The 17,608-nt window shown below is 37.1% G+C and overlaps 1 long non-coding RNA gene across 1 annotated transcript; it reads right to left on the bottom strand.

The window, feature by feature from the left end:
* Positions 1 to 951: 951 nt before the first annotated feature.
* On the bottom strand, positions 952 to 17,060 carry LOC309627251. Its single transcript, XR_014243628.1, has 2 exons — positions 9,366 to 17,060; positions 952 to 9,262 (listed from the first exon to the last, which is right to left on the bottom strand). It is a non-coding gene; the product is annotated as an uncharacterized lncRNA (long non-coding RNA).
* Between the last annotated feature and the right edge of the window lie 548 nt (positions 17,061 to 17,608).

The following is a 17,608-nucleotide window of genomic DNA, read 5'->3' as shown; positions in this document are numbered from 1 at the left end:
AGATGATATCTAGAATATTTTTATCTATTTGAAATTAACTTACTGACTCCTAAAAATGCATAGGTAAAAATTCAATGGAAATAACAACGCGTTTTTAACTGAATGATAATGAAATTGAAACTTATCAAATATGTGAGACACAGTAGAATATTTCCTAGAAAGAAATCTACAGCTTTAAATGATAACATTAGAAAAAAAGGTGTACAATTAATTATCTGAGCTTTGCCTCAAGAGGTAGACAAAAAAGAGAAATGGAGAATAGATTAGGGGTTGCCATAGATTAGAACGGAGTACGGAGCAGAAGACATGGCTATGGTTATAAAACAGCAAGAATGAGGACACCTTGTGGTAATGGGTATATTCTGTACCTTGACTGTATCAGTGTCAATATCCCAGTTTTAATATTGTTCTACAATTTGCAAAATGATAAAATTGAGGAAAACTGAGTATAGGTAAATGGACTCTTTCTACATTATTTCTTAAAATTGCGCATGACTCTACAGTTATCTCAAAATATAATTTTATTTTATTTTTTATTTTATGTTTTATTTTATTTTTATTTATGTATGTATTTTAACATATTTATTGGAGTATAATTGCTTTACAATGGTGTGTTAGTTTCTGCTTTATAACAAAGTGAATCAGCTATACGTATACATATATCCCTATATCTCTTCTCTCTGGCGTCTCCCTCCCTCCCACCCTCTCTATCCCACCCCTCTAGGTGGTCACAGAGCACTGACCTTATCTCCCTGTGCTATGTGGCTGCTTCCCACTAACTATCTATTCTACATTGGGTAGTGTATATATGTCCATGCCACACTCTCACTTTGTCCCAGCTTACACTTGCCCCTCCCTATATCCTCAAGTCCATTCTCTAGTAGGTCTGTGTCTTTATTCCTGTCTTGCTCCTAGGTTCTTCATGACGATTTTTTTTTTTTTTTTTTTAGATTCCATATATATGTGTTAGCATATGGTATTTGTTTTTAACTTTCTGACTTACTTCACTCTGTATGACAGACTCTAGGTCCATCCCCCTCACTACAAATAACTCAATTTCATTTCTTTTTATGGCTGAGTAATATTGCATTGTATATATGTGCCACATCTTCTTTATCCATTCATCTGTTGATGGACACATAGTTTGCTTCCATGTCCTGGCTATTGTAAATAGAGCTGCAATGAACATTGTGGTACATGACTGTTTTTGAATTATGGTTTTCTCAGGGTATATGCCCAGTAATGGGATTGCTGGGTCGTAGGGTAGTCCTATTTTTAGTTTTTTAAGGAACCTCCATACTGTTCTCCATAGTGGCTGTATCAATTTACATTCCCACCAACAGTGCAAGAGGGTTCCCTTTTCTCCACACCCTCTCCAGTATTTATTGTTTGTAGATTTTTTGATGATGGCCAATTGATCGGTGTGAGATGATATCTCATTGTAGTTTTGATTTGCATTTCTCTAATGATTAATGATGTTGAGCATTCTTTCATGTGTTTGTTGGCAATCTGTATATATCTTCTTTGGAGAAATGTTTATTTAGGTCTTCTGCCCAATTTTGGATTGGGTTGTTTGTTTTTTTGATATTGAGCTGCATGAGCTGCTTGTAAATTTTGGAGATTAATCCTTTGTCAGTTGCTTCATTTGTAAATATTTTCTCCCATTCTGAGTGTTGTCTTTTCATCTTGTTTATGGTTTCCTTTGCTGTGCAAAAGCTTTTAAGTTTCATTAGGTCCCATTTGTTTATTTTTGTTTGTATTTCCATTTTCTAGGAGGTGGGTCAAAAATGATCTTGCTGTAATTTATGTCATAGAGTGTTCTGCCTATGTTTTCCTCTAAGAGTTTTATACTATCAGGCCTTACTTTTAGGTCTTTAATCCATTTTGGGTTTAGTTTTGTGTATGGTGTTAGGGAGTGTTCTAATTTCATTCTTTTACATGTAGCTGTCCAGTATTCCCAGCACCACTTATTGAAGAGGCTGTCTTTTCTCCATTGTATGTTCTTGCCTCCTTTATCAAAAATATGGTGACCATATGTGCATGGGTTTGTCTCTGGGCTTTCTATCCTGTTCCATTGATCTATATTTCTGTTTTTGTGCCAGTAGCAGACTGTCTTGATTACTGTAACTTTGTAGTATAATCTGAAGTCAGGGAGCCTGATTCTTCCAGATCCGTTTTTCTTTCTCAAGATTGCTTTGGCTATTCAGGGTCTTTTCTGTTTCCATACAAATTGTGAATTTTTTTGTTCTAGTGCTGTGAAAAATGCCAGTGGTAGTTTGATAGGGATTGCCTTGAATCTGTAGGTTGCTTTAGGTAGTAGAGTCATTTTCACAATGTTGATTCTTCCAATCCAAGAACATAGTATATCTCTCCATCCGTTTGTATCACCTTTAATTTCTGTCATCAGTGTCTTACAGTTTTCTGCATACAGGTCTTTTGTCTCCTTAGGTAGGTTTATTCCTAGGTATTTTATTCTTTTTCTGCAATGGTAAATGAGAGTGTTTCCTTAATTTCTCTCAGATTTTTCATCATTAGTGCATAAGAATGGAAGAGATTTCTGTGCATTAATTTTATATCCTGCTATTTTATACTTTGTATCCTGCTAATTGATTAGCTCTAGTAGTTTTCTGGTAGCATCTTTAGGATTCTCTATGTATAGTATCATGTCATTTGCAAACAGTGACAGCTTCAGTTCTTCTTTTCTGATTTGGATTCCTTTTATTTCTTTCTCTTCTCTGTATTGCTGTGGCTAAAGCTTCCAAACTATGTTGAATAATAGTGGTGAGAGTGGACAACCTTGTCTTGTTCCTGATCTTACAGGAAATGGTTTCAGTTTTTCACCATTGAGAATGATGTTTACTGTAGGTTTGTCTTATATGGCCTTTATTATGTGGAGGTAGGTTCCCTGTATGCCCACTTCCTGGAGGGTTTTTATCATAAATGGGTTTTAAATTTTGTCAAAAGCTTTTTCTGCATCTATTGAGATCATCATATGGTTTTTATTCTTCAATTTATTAATATGGTGTATCACATTGTTTCATTTTAATATACTGAAGAATCCTTGCATTCTTGGGATAAACCCCACATGATCATGGTGTATGATCCTTTTAATGTGCTGTTGGATTCTGTTTGCTGGTATTTTTTTGAGGATTTTTGCATCTATGGTCATCAGTGATATTGGCCTGTAGTTTTCTTTCTTTGTGACATCTTTGTCTGGTTTTGTTATCAGGGTGATGGTGGCCTCGAAGAATGAGTTTGTGAGTGTTTCTCCCTTTGTTATATTATGGAAGAGCTTGAGAAGCATAGGTGTTAGCTCTTCTCTAAATGTTTGATAGAATTCACCTGTGAAGCCATCTGGTCCTGGGCTTTTGTTTGTTGGAAGTTTTTAAATCACAGTTCCAATTTCAGTGCTTGTGGTTTGTCTGCTTATATTTTCTATTTCTTCCTAATTCAGTCTTGGAAGGTTGTGCTTTTCTAAGAATTTGTCCATTTCTTCCAGGTTGTCCATTTTATTGGCATATAGTTGCTTGTAGTAATCTGTCATGATCCTCTATATTTCTGCAGTGTCAGCTGTTACTTCTCATTCTTCATTTCTAATTCTATTGATTTGAGTCTCCTTTTTTTTTTTTTTTTGATGAGTCTGGCTAGTGGTTTATCAATTTTGTTAATCTTCTCAAAGAACAAGCTTTTAGTTTTATTGATCTTTGTTATTGTTTCCTTCATTTCTTTTTCATTTATTTCTGATCTGATCTTTATGATTTCTTTCCTTCTGCTAACTTTGGGGTTTTTTTGTTCTTCTTTCTCTAATTGCTTTAGGTGTAAGGTTAGGTTGTTTATTTCAGATGTTTCTTGTTTCTTAAGGTAGGATTGTATTGCTATAAACTTCTCTCTTAGAACTGCTTTTGCTGCATCCCATAGGTTTTGGGTCGTTGTGTTTTCATTATCATTTGTTACTAGGTATTTTTTGATTTCCTCTTTGCTTTCTTCAGTGATCTCTTGGTTATTAAATAGTGTATTGTTTAGCTTCCATGTGTTTGTATTTTTACAGATTTTTTTCCTGTAATTGATATCTAGTCTCATAGCATTGTTGTCAGAAAAGATAATTCATACAATTTCAATTTTCTTAAATTTACCAAGGCTTGATTTGTGACACAAGATATGATCTACCCTGGTGAATGTTCCATGAGCACTTGAGAAGAAAGTACATTCTGTTGTTTTTGGATGGAATGTCGTATAAATATCAATTAAGTCCATCTTGTTTAATGTATCATTTAAAGCTTGTGTTTCCTTATTTATTTTCATTTTGGATGATCTGTCCATTGGTGAAGGTGGGGTATTAAAGTCCCCTACTATGATTGTGTTACTGTCGATTTCCCCCTTTATGGCTGTTAGCATTTGCCTTATGTATTGAGGTGCTCCTATGTTGGGGCCATAAATATTTACAATTGTTATACCTTCTTGGATTGATCCATTGATCATTATGTAGTGTTCTTTGTCTCTTGTAATAGTCTTTATTTTAAAGTCTATTTTGTCTGATGTAAGAATTGCTGCTCCAGCTTTCTTCTGATTTCCATTTTCATGGAGTATCTTTTTCCATCCTCTCACTTTCAATCTGTATGTTTCCCTAGGTCTTAAGTGGGTCTCTTGTAGACAGCATATATACTAGTCTTGTTTTTGCATCCATTCAGTCAGTCTATGTCTTTTGGTTGGAACGTTAATCCATTTACATTTAAGGTAATCATCGATATGTATGTTCCTATTACCAGTTTCATAATTGTTTTGGGTTTGTTATTGTAGGTCTTTTCCTTCTCTGTGTTTCCTGCCTAGAGACGTTCCCTTAGCATTTGTTGTAAAGCTGGTTTGGTGGTGCTGAATTCTCTTAGCTTTTGCTTGTCTGTAAAAGTTTTAATTTCTCTGTAGAATTGAATGAGATCCTTGCTGGGTAGAGTAATCTTGGTTGTAGTTTTTTCCCCTTCATCACTTTAAATGTGCCCTGCCACTCCCTTCTGGCTTGCAGAGTTTCTGCTGAAAGATCAGCTGTTAACCTTATGGGGATTCCCTTGTATGTTATTTGTTGTTTTCCCCTTACTGCTTTTAATATTTTTTCTTTGTATTTAATTTTTGATAGTTTGATTAATATGTGTATTGATGTGTTTCTCCTTGGATTTATCCTGTATGGGACTCTCTGCCCTTCCTGGACTTGATTAACTATTTCCATTCCCATATTAGGGAAGTTTTCAACTATAATCTCTTCAAATATTTTCTCAGTCCCTTTCTTTTTCTCTTCTTCTTCTGGAACCCCTATAATTCAAATGTTGGTGCATTTAACGTTGTCCCAGAGGTCTCTGAGACTATCCTCAATTCTTTTTATTCTTTTATCTTTATTCTGCTCTGCAGTAGTTATTTGCACTATTTTGTCTTCCAGGTCACTTATCCATTCTTCTGCCTCAGTGATTCTGCTATTGATTCCTTCTAGAGAATTTTTAATTTCATTTATTGTGTTGTTCATCATTGTTTGTTTGCTCTTTAGTTCTTCTAGGTTCTTGTTAAACGTTTCTTGTATTTTCTCCATTCTATTTCCAAGATTTTGGATCATCTTTACAATCATTACTGAGTTCTTTTTCTTGTAGACTGCCTATTTCCTCTTCATTTGTTATGTTTGTTTGGTTTTTACCTTGCTCCTTCCTCTGCTGTGTTTCTCTGTCTCCTCATTTTGCTTAACTTACTGTGTTTGGGTCTCCTTTTTTCCAGCCTGCAGGTTTGTAGTCCCTATTGTTTTTGGTGTCTGTCCCCGGTGGCGAAGTTTTGTTCAGTGGGTTGTGTAGGCTTCTTTGTGGAAGGGACTGATGCCTGTGTTCTGGTGGATGAGGCTGGATCTTGTCTTCTGGTGGGCAGGTCCACATCCGGTGGTGTGTTTTGGGGTGTTTGTGACCTTATTATGATTTTAGGCAGCCTTTCTGCTAGTGGGTGGTGTTGTGTTCCTGTCTTGCTAGTTGTTTGACACAGGGTGTCCAGCACTGTAGCTTGCTGGTAATTGAGTGGAGCTGGGTCTTGGTGTTGAGATGGAGATCTCTGGGAGATTGTCACCTTTTGATATACATGGAGCTGGGAGGTCTCTGGTGGACCAATGTCTTTAACTCGGCTCTCCCACCTCAGAGGCACAGGCCTCACACCTGGCCAGAGCACCAAGACCCTGTCATCCACATGGCTCAGAATAAAAGTGAGAAAAAAAGAAAGAAAGAAAGAAAAGTAATAAAATAAATAAAATAAAATAATGTTATTAAAATAAAAAATAATAAATAATTATTAAAAATTAAAAAATTAAAATTTAATAACAAAAAATAAAGAATGAAAGAAGAGAGCAACCAAACCAAAACAAATCCACCAATGATAAGAAGCGCTAAAAACTATACTAAAGAAATAAAAAGACACTCACAAAAAACGGACCGATAGAACCCTAGCACAAATGGTAAAAGCAAAGCTATACAGACAAAATCACACAGAGAAGCATACACATACACACTCACAAAAAGAGAAAAAGGAAAAAAATATATATCGTTTCTCCCAAAGTCCACCGCCTCAATTTTGGGATGATTCATTGTCTATTCAGGTATTCCACAGATGCAGGGTACATCAAGTTGAATGTGGATATTTAATCTGCTGCTCCTGAGGCTGCTGGTAGAGATTTCCCTTTCTCTTCTTTGTTTGCACAGCTCCTGAGGTTCAACTTTGGATTTGGCTCTGCCTCTGCGTATAGGTCTCCTAAGGGTGTCTGTTCTTCACTCAGGCAGGACGGGGTTAAAGGAGTAGCTGATTAGGGGCTGTTGGTCACTCAGACTGGGGGGAGGGAGGGGTACGGAATGCGGGGTGAGCCTGCGGTGGCAGAGGCCGGCGTGATGTTGCAACAGCCTGAAGAACGCCATTTGTTTTCCCAGGGAAGTTGTTCCTGGATCACAGGACCCTGGCTGTGGCGGGCTGCACAGGTTCCCAGAAGTGGAGGTGTGGATAGTGACCTGTGCTTGCACACAGGATTCTTGGTGGCTGCAGCAGCAACCTTAGTGTCTCATGCCCGTCTCTGGAGTCCGTGCTGATAGCCGAGGCCCGCACCCGTCTCTGGAGCTCGTTTAGGTGGTGCTCTGAATCCTGTCTTCTCGCACACCGTGAAACAAAGAGGCAAGAAAAAGTCTCTTGCCTCCTCGGCAGCTCCAGACTTTTTCCCAGACACAGTCCCACCTAGCGGTGGCACACTAGCCCCCTTCAGGCTGTGTTCACGCAGCCAAACCCGTCCTCTCCCTGGGATCCGACCTCCGAAGCCCGAGCCTCAGCTCCCAGCCCCCAACCGTCCCGGCAGGTGAGCAGACAAGCCTCCAGGCTTGGTGAGTGCTGGTCGGCACCGATCCTCTGTGAGGGAATCTCTCTGCTTTGTCCTCTGCAACCCTGTTGCTGTGCTCTCCTCCCTGGGTCTAAAGTTACCCCCTGCCAACCCCCCCATCTCTGCCAGTGAAGGGGTTTCCTAGTGTGTGGAAATCTTTCCTCCTTCACAGCTCCCTCCCAGGTCCCATCCCTCTTTGTCTCTGTTTTTTCTTTTTTCTTTTGCCCTACCGAGGTACGGGGGGGAGTTTCTTGCCTTTTGGGAGGTCTGAGGTCTTCTGCCAGCATTCAGTAGGTGTTCTGTAGGAGTTGTTCCACATGTAGACGTATTTCTGATGTATTTGTGGGTAGGAAGTGATCTCCACGTCTTCCTCTTCTGCCATGTTGATGGTCTCCTCAAAATATAACTTTAGTAAAAATTTCCTATGCTACAAGTTTTTCTTTTTACTTAGGTATGATTGTAGTTGTGTTTTGAATTCCAGGAACACAAAGTGCCTCCTAAAAAAGCATTAAATCATACTATAAAGTCTTTCTTGATGCTTTTCTTTTTAACTGAGAAAAGTAGTATTCATTCAGAAAAAAAGGCACAAAACATAAATATACAATTAAACAAATAAAGTGAACACCCATATACTATTGCATAGCTTAAAAAATAGATCATTGCCAACACCCCTAAACCTACCCAGATCCACTCTTTGAGTTACTATTTCATTGTTTCCTGTACAGTAATAACCACCTCCTTGACTTTTGTGATATACATACATTTATCTCCTGTCATCCATCAGTAAAGAATATAATTTTGTTTAGTCTGTTTTGAATTTTATAAGAATAAAGTCTTATCTAGATATATAATTTGGGGTCTTGTTATGTGGGGTCAGTATTATGTATGTAAGAATCATCTATATTATTTTATATGCTTTAAGTTTATTTTTAATTTTATTGGTTACAGAACTTTGCCTTATTAAAAATAGCACAATTTAATTTATTTTATTGCTGATGTACATTTAGATTGTCTTCCATTTGGGGATACTACAAATAATGTTACTGTGAAAATTCTTGTACATATTTTTAATATTTAGGTGTGCATTTCTATTAGGTATTTATCCATGGATGGAACTGTTTGGTCATAGGTCACTTGTACCTTCAACTTGGTAAATAATGTGAAATTACTGTCAATTGTGGTTCTGTGTTTACAGTGCCACCAGTAATGTGCAAGAAATCCGTTGATCCACATCCTCACCAGCACATGGTATTGTCAGATTTTGTTTTACCTTAGCCAATCAAATGGTCATGTGGTATTCTATGACACTTTGATTCAGGAAGAGCTGGAAAGCACATACAGGTCTCTACATTGCCTGATGGTTTGACTGCTTTCTCATAAAGATCTCTTGCTAAGGTGGTGTTTATTCAGATCTTCCTTGGATAGTTTTGTCATGCCCTGTTTTGAGTGGGTTCCACCTTTAAATATTTTCTGTTGCTTATATTCCTTTTACTGAATGCATATTTTGTAGATGAATTAGTTGAAGGAGAAAGTCAAATGTTTGATGAGGGGGGACATGTTCCTGGTTATTCCCAATTCCTCCCCTTATGCCAATCCTTTAGCTGTGCCCCCAAAGCAAGGTATAATATTGGTCCAAAGCAACATCCCAAGCACAGTATATCTTTCCCTTTGAAACTTCCTCCACCATAGCTAATGTAGGGAAGTACTTCAATTTCAAATTCTACCATTTAGGTTTTAGTCTTTAGAAAGTTTGGGTTCATGGAGCCAATGTAAGATGTTAACCAAGCAGTTAATTTCCCTGGCAGGTGTTAACTGTCTGTAAATACTTGAAAGAAAAACTTGCCTCAGATAAACTGCAAGAGGCAGACAACTTGCCCGAGTCTGAGTTGACTAAGCAAATAATACCCCAGGACAAATACAATCCCTACCACAGAGTTACCAAGGGTGAAAAAAGAAACAATACATTTTTCTAGTCTCTGAAATTTTCTATCACTGATCTCTAGAGTTCTGTTAACACTATAGTGCATAAAAAAGCAGCTGTTGGCACAAAAGATAATAATTGCTTAGAAAACTTTATTCCCCAAGGCACCCTGCTAGTGATAAAATTGTCTATGCATAGTTCTACCTAAGAAGGAAATTTTTTTAGTGATTAATATTTTACAGTTTCACTGGTATGCATATTATATTCATCATATATGCTGATAATTTGGGGAATTTCAAGGAAGAAATATGTCATAGATAATCTGGCTCATAAAAAGTCATCATCACAAAAAACATAATTAAAAGGAAGCAATATGTTATTAGGAACAATAATTTAATTGTACAGTGCCATTATTTTTTCTGCACTGTCATTCAGGCTTGACTCTAAAGCTATTCATGCCTATTAATAATAGATATCTTTTCTCCGTGAAACCACAGAAATTAAGTTTACATTCTTTAAAATGTGGAACAAATTACTCCAGCAATCAAAATTTTTTATTGATTGATTGATTTTCCACATCATGTCTACTCCATAACCTCTTGCTTACATCTTCAACTACTCAGCTACATTTGAGATGTTTGGTCTCTTTAGGATCAGAAAGGAAAATGCAGAAATTACCTAAGTATTTCTTTTTTGGCTTTTGAGGAAAGCCTGACTTTGTGTAGCTCTATGATATGGTTATACACTACCAAGCTATTCTTCAACTCAATGACAAAAACATCAGTAAAATTTATATTTTTTGTTCAACTAAATCTTTCAGTTAAAAACATCAAGATATTCAAGTAGTGTGCAAACATAGCATAGAATTGGGAAGAGGTAAAACCTCTGCCTGATGCCAAGAAATTACACAGGGAAGCAGCATCATGATATCCACCCAGCCTAATTTTTGTAGGTTACCCAGGATTGACTCAATCTTATTGCTGGTTTCACTTCTGTGAATAATTCTGTAATCCTTTAATTGTCCAGTGGTTTTGATTCATTTTCACAAAGCTTTGCAGTTTTCCTTTAAAATGATTTCTATGACGTAGATGTATACAAAAATCATCAGAACACACATACATAAGATTCTGGGATACATAAAAATGATGATGACATATTTCAGTTATTTATTTTTTTTTAGAAGTGAGGAGGTTTTTCTAAGCTAGAATATAAATGATGGAGTGTATACATAAAAAAGTCTAAATGTGTTTTTTAATGAGGCGTTTCTGTACTTCCCATGGTAATTTGAGATAATCACTGTGTACAATCTTTTAAAACAATTTTCCACATTTATTTTTAATTAAATTTGAGTAGGCTGCAAAATCCCTCTATTTACCTTTGAAAGAACACTATTGAATTCAGCTCTCCCTCCCCTCCCTCACTGCTCCCCCCCTCACTCCCAACCAAGCAGTAAGGTGAACAATATTCTCATTATTTGGGTTTTTTTAAATTAATTAATTAATTAATTTTACATTGAGGTATAATTGGTATACAAATTTATATTAGTTTCATGTATACAACACAATAATTTGATCTTTGTGTACACAACAAAATGATCACAATAATAAGTCTAGTTACTATGCGTCATCATAAAATTAACCCCGTTCACCCATTTTGTTCATCTGGCAAACCTCTTCTCCTCTGATAACCACCAATCAGTTCTCTGTATCTATGAGTTTTCTTTGTTTTATTGGTTTGTTTTGTTTTTCAGATTTCACATAAAGTGAAATTGTATGGTATTTGTCTTTCACTGTGTGACTTCTTTCCATCCATGTTGTCACAAATGGCAAGATTTCTTTTTTTTATGGCTGAGTAGGATTCCACTGTGTGTATATATATATATGTATATGTATATATACATATATATACACACACACACACACACACCCCACATCTTCTTTATCCATTCATCCATTGATGGACATTTAAGTTGTTTGCATATCTTGGCTATAGTAATTAATGCTGCAATGAACACTGAGGTGCATATACCTTTTTGAATTAGTATTTTTGTTTTCTCTGATTAAATACCCAGAGTTAATACAGCTGGATCATATGGTAGTTCTATTTTTAATTTTTTGGGGGGGGAACTTTCCTACTGTTTTTCCATAGCGGGCCGCACCAACTTACATTCTCACCAGCAGTGTATGGGGGTTCACTTTTCTCCACATCCTCTCCAACACAGGTTATTTCTTGTCTATTTGATAATAGCCATTCTAATAGGTATGAGGTGATATCTCGTGGTTTTGATTTGCATTTCCTTAATGATTAGTGATGTTGAACATCTTTTCTTGTGCCTGTTGGCCATCTGCTTATCTTCTTTGAAAAAATGTCTATTTAGATCTTCTGCCCATTTTTTATTTGAATATATGGGTTTTTTGCTATTGAGTTCTTATATATATATTTGATACTAACCCCTTATTAGATATAAAATTTGCAAATATTTTGTCCCTTTCAGTAGGTTGCCTTTTCATTTTGTTGATGGTTCCTTTGCTCTGTAGAACCTCTTTAGTTTGAGGTAGTTTCACTTGTTTATTTTTGCTTTCATTGCCTTTGCTTTTAGAGTCAGATCCAAAAATTCAACACCAAGACCAATGTCAAGGAGCTTACCACTTACATTTTCTTCCAACAGTTTTACAGTTTCAGGTATTACATTCAAGTCTTTTAATCAATTTTCAGTTAATTTTTTGTGTATTATATAATGGTCTAGTTTCATGCTTTTGCTTGTGACTGCCCAGTTTTCCCAACACCATTGTTGGAGATATTGTCCTTTTCCCATTGTATATTCTTGCCTCCTTTGTCATAGAAATCTCTTTAATCCTTTGCATTCCTGTGATATCAGTTGTAACTGTTCCTCTTTCAATTCTGATTTCATATATTTGAGCACACCCCTACTTTTTATTTTATTTTATTTTTTGGGTGAGTCTAGCTAAAGGTTTGTCCATTTTCTTTATCTTTTTAAAGAACCAGATTTAGTTTCATTGATCTTTTCTGTCTTTTCAGTCTCTGTTTCATTTATATCTGCTCCGTCTTTATTATTTCCCTCCTTCTACTGACTTTGGGCTTCATTCTTCTTTTTCCAGTTCCTTTAGGTGTAAACTTAGATTGCTTATTTGATATTTTTCCTTTTGCTTGAGGTAGGCTTTTATTACTACAAACTTCCCTCTTAAAACTGCTTTTGCTGTATCCCATACATTTTGGTATGCTGTATTTCCATTTTCATTTCTCTCAAGATGTTTTTTGAGTTCTCTTTTGATTTCTTTGTTGAACTTTTGGTTATTCAGTAGCACGTTGCTTAATCTCCACATATTTGTGGGTTTTTTTCCAGTTTTCTTCCTGTAATTGATTTCTAGTTTCATACCTTTGTGGTTGGAAAATATGCTTGATATGATTCAATCTTCTTTAACTTGTTGAGACTTGCTATGTGGCCTAATGTATGATTTACTCTGGAGAATGTTCCAAGTGCAGTTGAGAAGAATGTTTATTCTACTGCTTTTGAATAGAATGTTCTATAAATATCTATTAGATCTATCTGGTCTAATGTGTCTTTCATCCTGACTTTTCCTAACTGCTTTTCTGTTTGGATGATCTATCTATTGGTGTAAGTAGGGTATTGATGTCCTCTTCTATTATTGTACTGCCATTAATTTCACCCTGTAGGTCTACTGTTAGTATTTGCTTTATATATTTAGGTATTCCTATGCATAAATACAGTATTTACAAATGCTATATTCTCTTGTTGGATTGAATCCTTTATTATTATGCAATGCTTCTATTTTTTTTTTTTTGCCTTTAGTACAATCTTTGTTTTGAGATCTACTTTGTCTGACATAAGTAAGGATGGCAGATTTCTTTTTATATCTATTAGCATAGAATATATTTTTCCCTTCAATTTCAATTTGTATGTGTCCTTAGAGCTGAAGTGAGTCTCTGGTAGGCAACATATAGATAGGTCTTATTATTTTTTTGTCCATTTAGCTATTCTATGTTTTATTATTGGAGAGTTTAGTCCATTTAAATTTAAAGTAATTATTGATAAGTATGCACATATTGCCATTTTAATTGTTTTCTGGCTGGGTTTTTTTTCATTAATTAATTAATTAATTAATTAATTTTTGGCTGCATTAGGTCTTCATTGCTGCACATGGGCTTTCTCTAGTTGCGGAGAGTGGGGGCTACTCTTTTTTTTTTATTTTTTTTTATTTTTGGCTGTGTTGGGTCTTCACTTCTGTGTGAGGGCTTTCTCCAGTTGCGGCGAGTGGGGGCCACTCTTCATCGCGGTGCGCGGGCCTCTCACTATCGCGGCCTCTCTTGTTGTGGAGCAGAGGCTCCAGACGCTCAGGCTCAGTAGTTGTGGCTCACGGGCCCAGTTGCTCCGCGGCATGTGGGATCTTCCCAGACCAGGGCTCGAACCCGTGTCCCCTGCATTGGCAGGCAGATTCTCAACCACTGTGCCACCAGGGAAGCCCCAGGGGCTACTCTTTGTTGTGGTGTGCAGGCTTCTCACTGCGATGACTTCTCTTTGTTGCAGAGCACAGGCTCTAGTCACGTGGGCTTCAGTAGTTGTGGCACATGGGCTCAGTAGTTGTGGCTTGTGGGCTCTAGAGTGCAGCTCAGTAGTTGTGGCACACAGGCTTAGTTGCTCTGCAGCATGTGGGATCTTCCCTGCCCAGGGCTCAAACCCATGTCCCCTGCATTGGCAGGTGGATTCTTAACCACTGCACCACCAGGGAAGTCCCTCTGGCTGTTTTCATAGTTTCTCTCTGTTCCTTTCTTCTTCTCTAGTTTTCTTCTGTTGTAGCTTGGTGACAGTTTTTAGTGTTATGATTATATTCTTAAAAACACTACATTTTGACCCATCCCCACCTGTTATGTTTTTGATGTAATACTTTATATGATTTTGTGTATCCCTTAACTAATTATTATAGTTAGAGTTAATTTTACTACTTTTTCTTTTAACCTTCATCCTAGATTTGTAATTGGTTAATCCCCTAGCATTACCATATACTTGCCTTCAACAGTGAGATTTTTACTTTTGTATGTTTTCTTGTTACTACTTAGTACTTTTTCGTTTTAGCTTAAAGAAGTTCCTTTAACATTTTTTGTATTGTCTGTTTAGTGGTGATGACCTCCTTTATCCCTTGCTTGTCTGGAAAACTGTTAGTCTCTCCTTCCATCTGAATGATAACCTTATGGGGTAGCATATTGTTGGTTAGAAGTTTTTGTTTTTGTTTTTTCTCTTGTCAGTACTTTGATTATATCATTTCACACTCTTCTGGATTGCAATGTTCTGCTCAAAAACAGCTGATAGTCTTATGGAGGTATCCTGTATGTAACAACGTTTTTAAGATTCTTTTTCTTAAACTTTTGACATTTTAATTATAATGTGCCTTGATGTGGATCTCTTAGGGTTTACCTATTTGGAACTCTGCTTACTGGACCTGGATGTCTTTCCATCCCCAGATTAGGAAAGTTTTCAGCCATTATTTCTTCAAATAAAATTTTTGCCCCTTTCCCTCTTTCTTCTCCTTTTCAGACCCCTATAATGTGGCTGTTATTCTGTTTGATTTTGTCCCACTGGTCCCTTAAGCTGTCTTCACTTATTAAAATTTCTGGGTTTTTGTTTTTGTTTTTGTTTTTGTTTTTGCTTTTCTGTTTGTGTTATTTCTACTGCCCTGTCTTCCAGATTGCTAATCCAATCTTTTACTTCATCTAGTATGCTGTTTAACCCCTATTTGTATTTTCCAATTCAGCTATTGTATTCTTCAGCTCTATGATCTGTTTGGCACTGTCCCACATTTTACATGTCTCTGTTGAAGTTCTCACTGTTTTCATCCATTCTTCTCCTCAGTTTGGTTAGAATCTTTATCACCATTACTTTGAACTCTTTATTAGGTAGATTATTATCTCTGTTTCATTAAGGTCTTATTTTATTTTTTCCTTTGGAAAAGGGTTTTCTGTCTCCTCATTTTGTTTGACTCTCTGTGTTTGTTTTTGTGTATTAGGTGAAACAGCTACTTCTTCCAGTCTTGAAGCAGTGTCTTTGTATAGGAGATGAACTGTGAGGTCCAGAAATGCTATCCTCTGTAGCTTCCAGAGCCAGGCACTCAAAAGGCATTCCATGTGTGAGCTGTGTGTGACTGCCTGCTATGGTGGGGTCATGGCTGTGGTGCAGCGGGGTGGGGAGCCCTCACTGTCACTGGCAGGTTAGAGGGAGAGGGCCAAAGTGGTGCCTGCCAGTGCCAGCACCAGCAAGGCAGAGAGAGAACTCCAAGATGGCACCTACCAGTGCCTTTGTCCCTATAGAGAGTCCCAGCTGATTCCTGCCTTCCAACAGAAGCCCCAAGACAGCAAGTGAATCTCCTTCACACACGGTCCAGGCACCCTTCAAATTGTCCCTCTTTTTTTTAAAAAAAATATATCTATTTATTTTATTTATTTATTTTTGGCTGTGTGGGTCTTTGTTGCTGCGTTTGGGCTTTCTCCAGTTGCGGCAAGTGGGGGTTACTCTTTGTTGTGGTGCACAGTCTTCTCATTGCAGTGGCTTCTCTTGTTGCAGAGCACGGGCTCCAGGCATGCGGGCTTCAGTACTTGTGGCACGTGGGCTCAGTAGTTGTGGCTTGTGGGCTCTAGAGCGTGGGCTCAGTAGTTGTGGGGCTCAGTAGTTGTGGTGCACAGGCTTAGTTGCTCCACGGCATGAGGGATATTCCCGGAATAAGGCTCGGACTGTTTCCCCTGCATTGACAGGCAGATTCTTAACCACTGTGCCACCAGGGAAACTCCCAAATTATCCCTCTTGTGACAGATACTGGGGCAAGTGAGTCTGCATGTGAGCCTTTTAAGTGGTGGTTTAAGTGTTGTTAATCATTCTTATGCATTACAATATTTCAGTGAAATAGAAGTAAAAGCTAATTTTATAGGTTAACCAAATGGTAGAGAGAAAATTTGAAGTTGACACCTGTTGTTCAGAAACAAAGTCTGAGGACATAAGATTTTACCATGATCCATCCCTGTGGTCCCTGTGGCTGCAGTTGGAATACTCTTCCTGTTTCTCCCCTAGGAATTATTGCCCCAATTAGCTTAACCCTTTGAGACTAAATTCTATGATTTTCGTAGGCTATCTAATAGTTCAAGAGAAAACTAGAGGTAGAACACACAGCTCCAGAGTTTGCAGCCCATTGCATAGCCCAGAAAATATCACTGGCTCTCCTCTCCCCTTGTAAAACAAAAGGTAACATATCAACCTTTGCCTCACAGGTAATCAATGAATAATAAAGGGCAGAGAAGGATTGATGTGACTGATCAGGAGCTGCCCTATGTGCTCTAAGACATGGATTGAGACCATTAATCTGATTTTTCTACATAACAACAAGGCTCCACTTTGCATTCAGAGAGGCTTTTTATCCAAAGCTTTCCAAGTGCACCACTCCAAGGAAATGGCTCATAATTATTTCCTTATTATCACTCCTGTCCAGAGCAGATTTGAGTCATGATCAAAAGAGAAAGCAGGTTGCTGATTAATCCATATCAACTGTCATCCAACAGACTCATGGTGTAAAATATTACCTGAACTTTTAAAACAAATAACTAATTTCCATTTAATTGATTTTTGACCTTGAGCCATATTTTTCAATTGTAATTTTAACTTAAAACAAAACTGAGCTATCAGGTAACTATGAACCAGCAGAGAGGGCATGGCAAGGAAGAAAGAACTTGATTTAATGCAGGGCAACTTTTATCAGCTTTAGCTATTATTCTAACATGCTTCCTTCTTTTAACAAAATATCTACATAAAAATTGTCTGATGTCTAATAAATAATTAAAATTGTCTTCCAAGAGTAGAACTAAAACAGACCATACAGTTGCCTGATCTAAACCTTAAATCTGAGAGATGAGAAGACGGAGACCCAGAGTTTTGTGCAATGTGCTCAAAGTTATACAGTTAATAAGTGATAGAAATAATGCTGAAACTAAATCAGGCACTTACTTTTACAAATACAAAAAGTGGAACCCTAAGATTTTAAGTCATTTTTTAAAGCGTGTGCTGGTTGGTGGAAGGACCAGAAATAAAGTGTGGGTCACTTTCAGGCTGTCCCAAATATATTCTGGACTCAAGGCAAGAGTACCTATGGAAGCTACATGACATGTACACTTAAACATTATTAATCAAGCTCAAAAATTGTTAAATAAAATATGTTGTATACGTCTACTTTGACAAACATACCTCATCATAACCTGAAATGTTCGGTTTGAATGAAGTTCTCAGTTCTTGTGCTCCT

The sequence above is a fragment of the Balaenoptera borealis genome (genome assembly GCF_965194805.1).
Source record: "Balaenoptera borealis genome assembly, chromosome: 4".
NCBI classification, from domain to species: domain Eukaryota; kingdom Metazoa; phylum Chordata; class Mammalia; order Artiodactyla; family Balaenopteridae; genus Balaenoptera; species Balaenoptera borealis.
The sequence above is the reverse complement of the archived record's forward strand: the minus strand, read 5'-3'. Positions and strand labels throughout refer to the sequence as shown.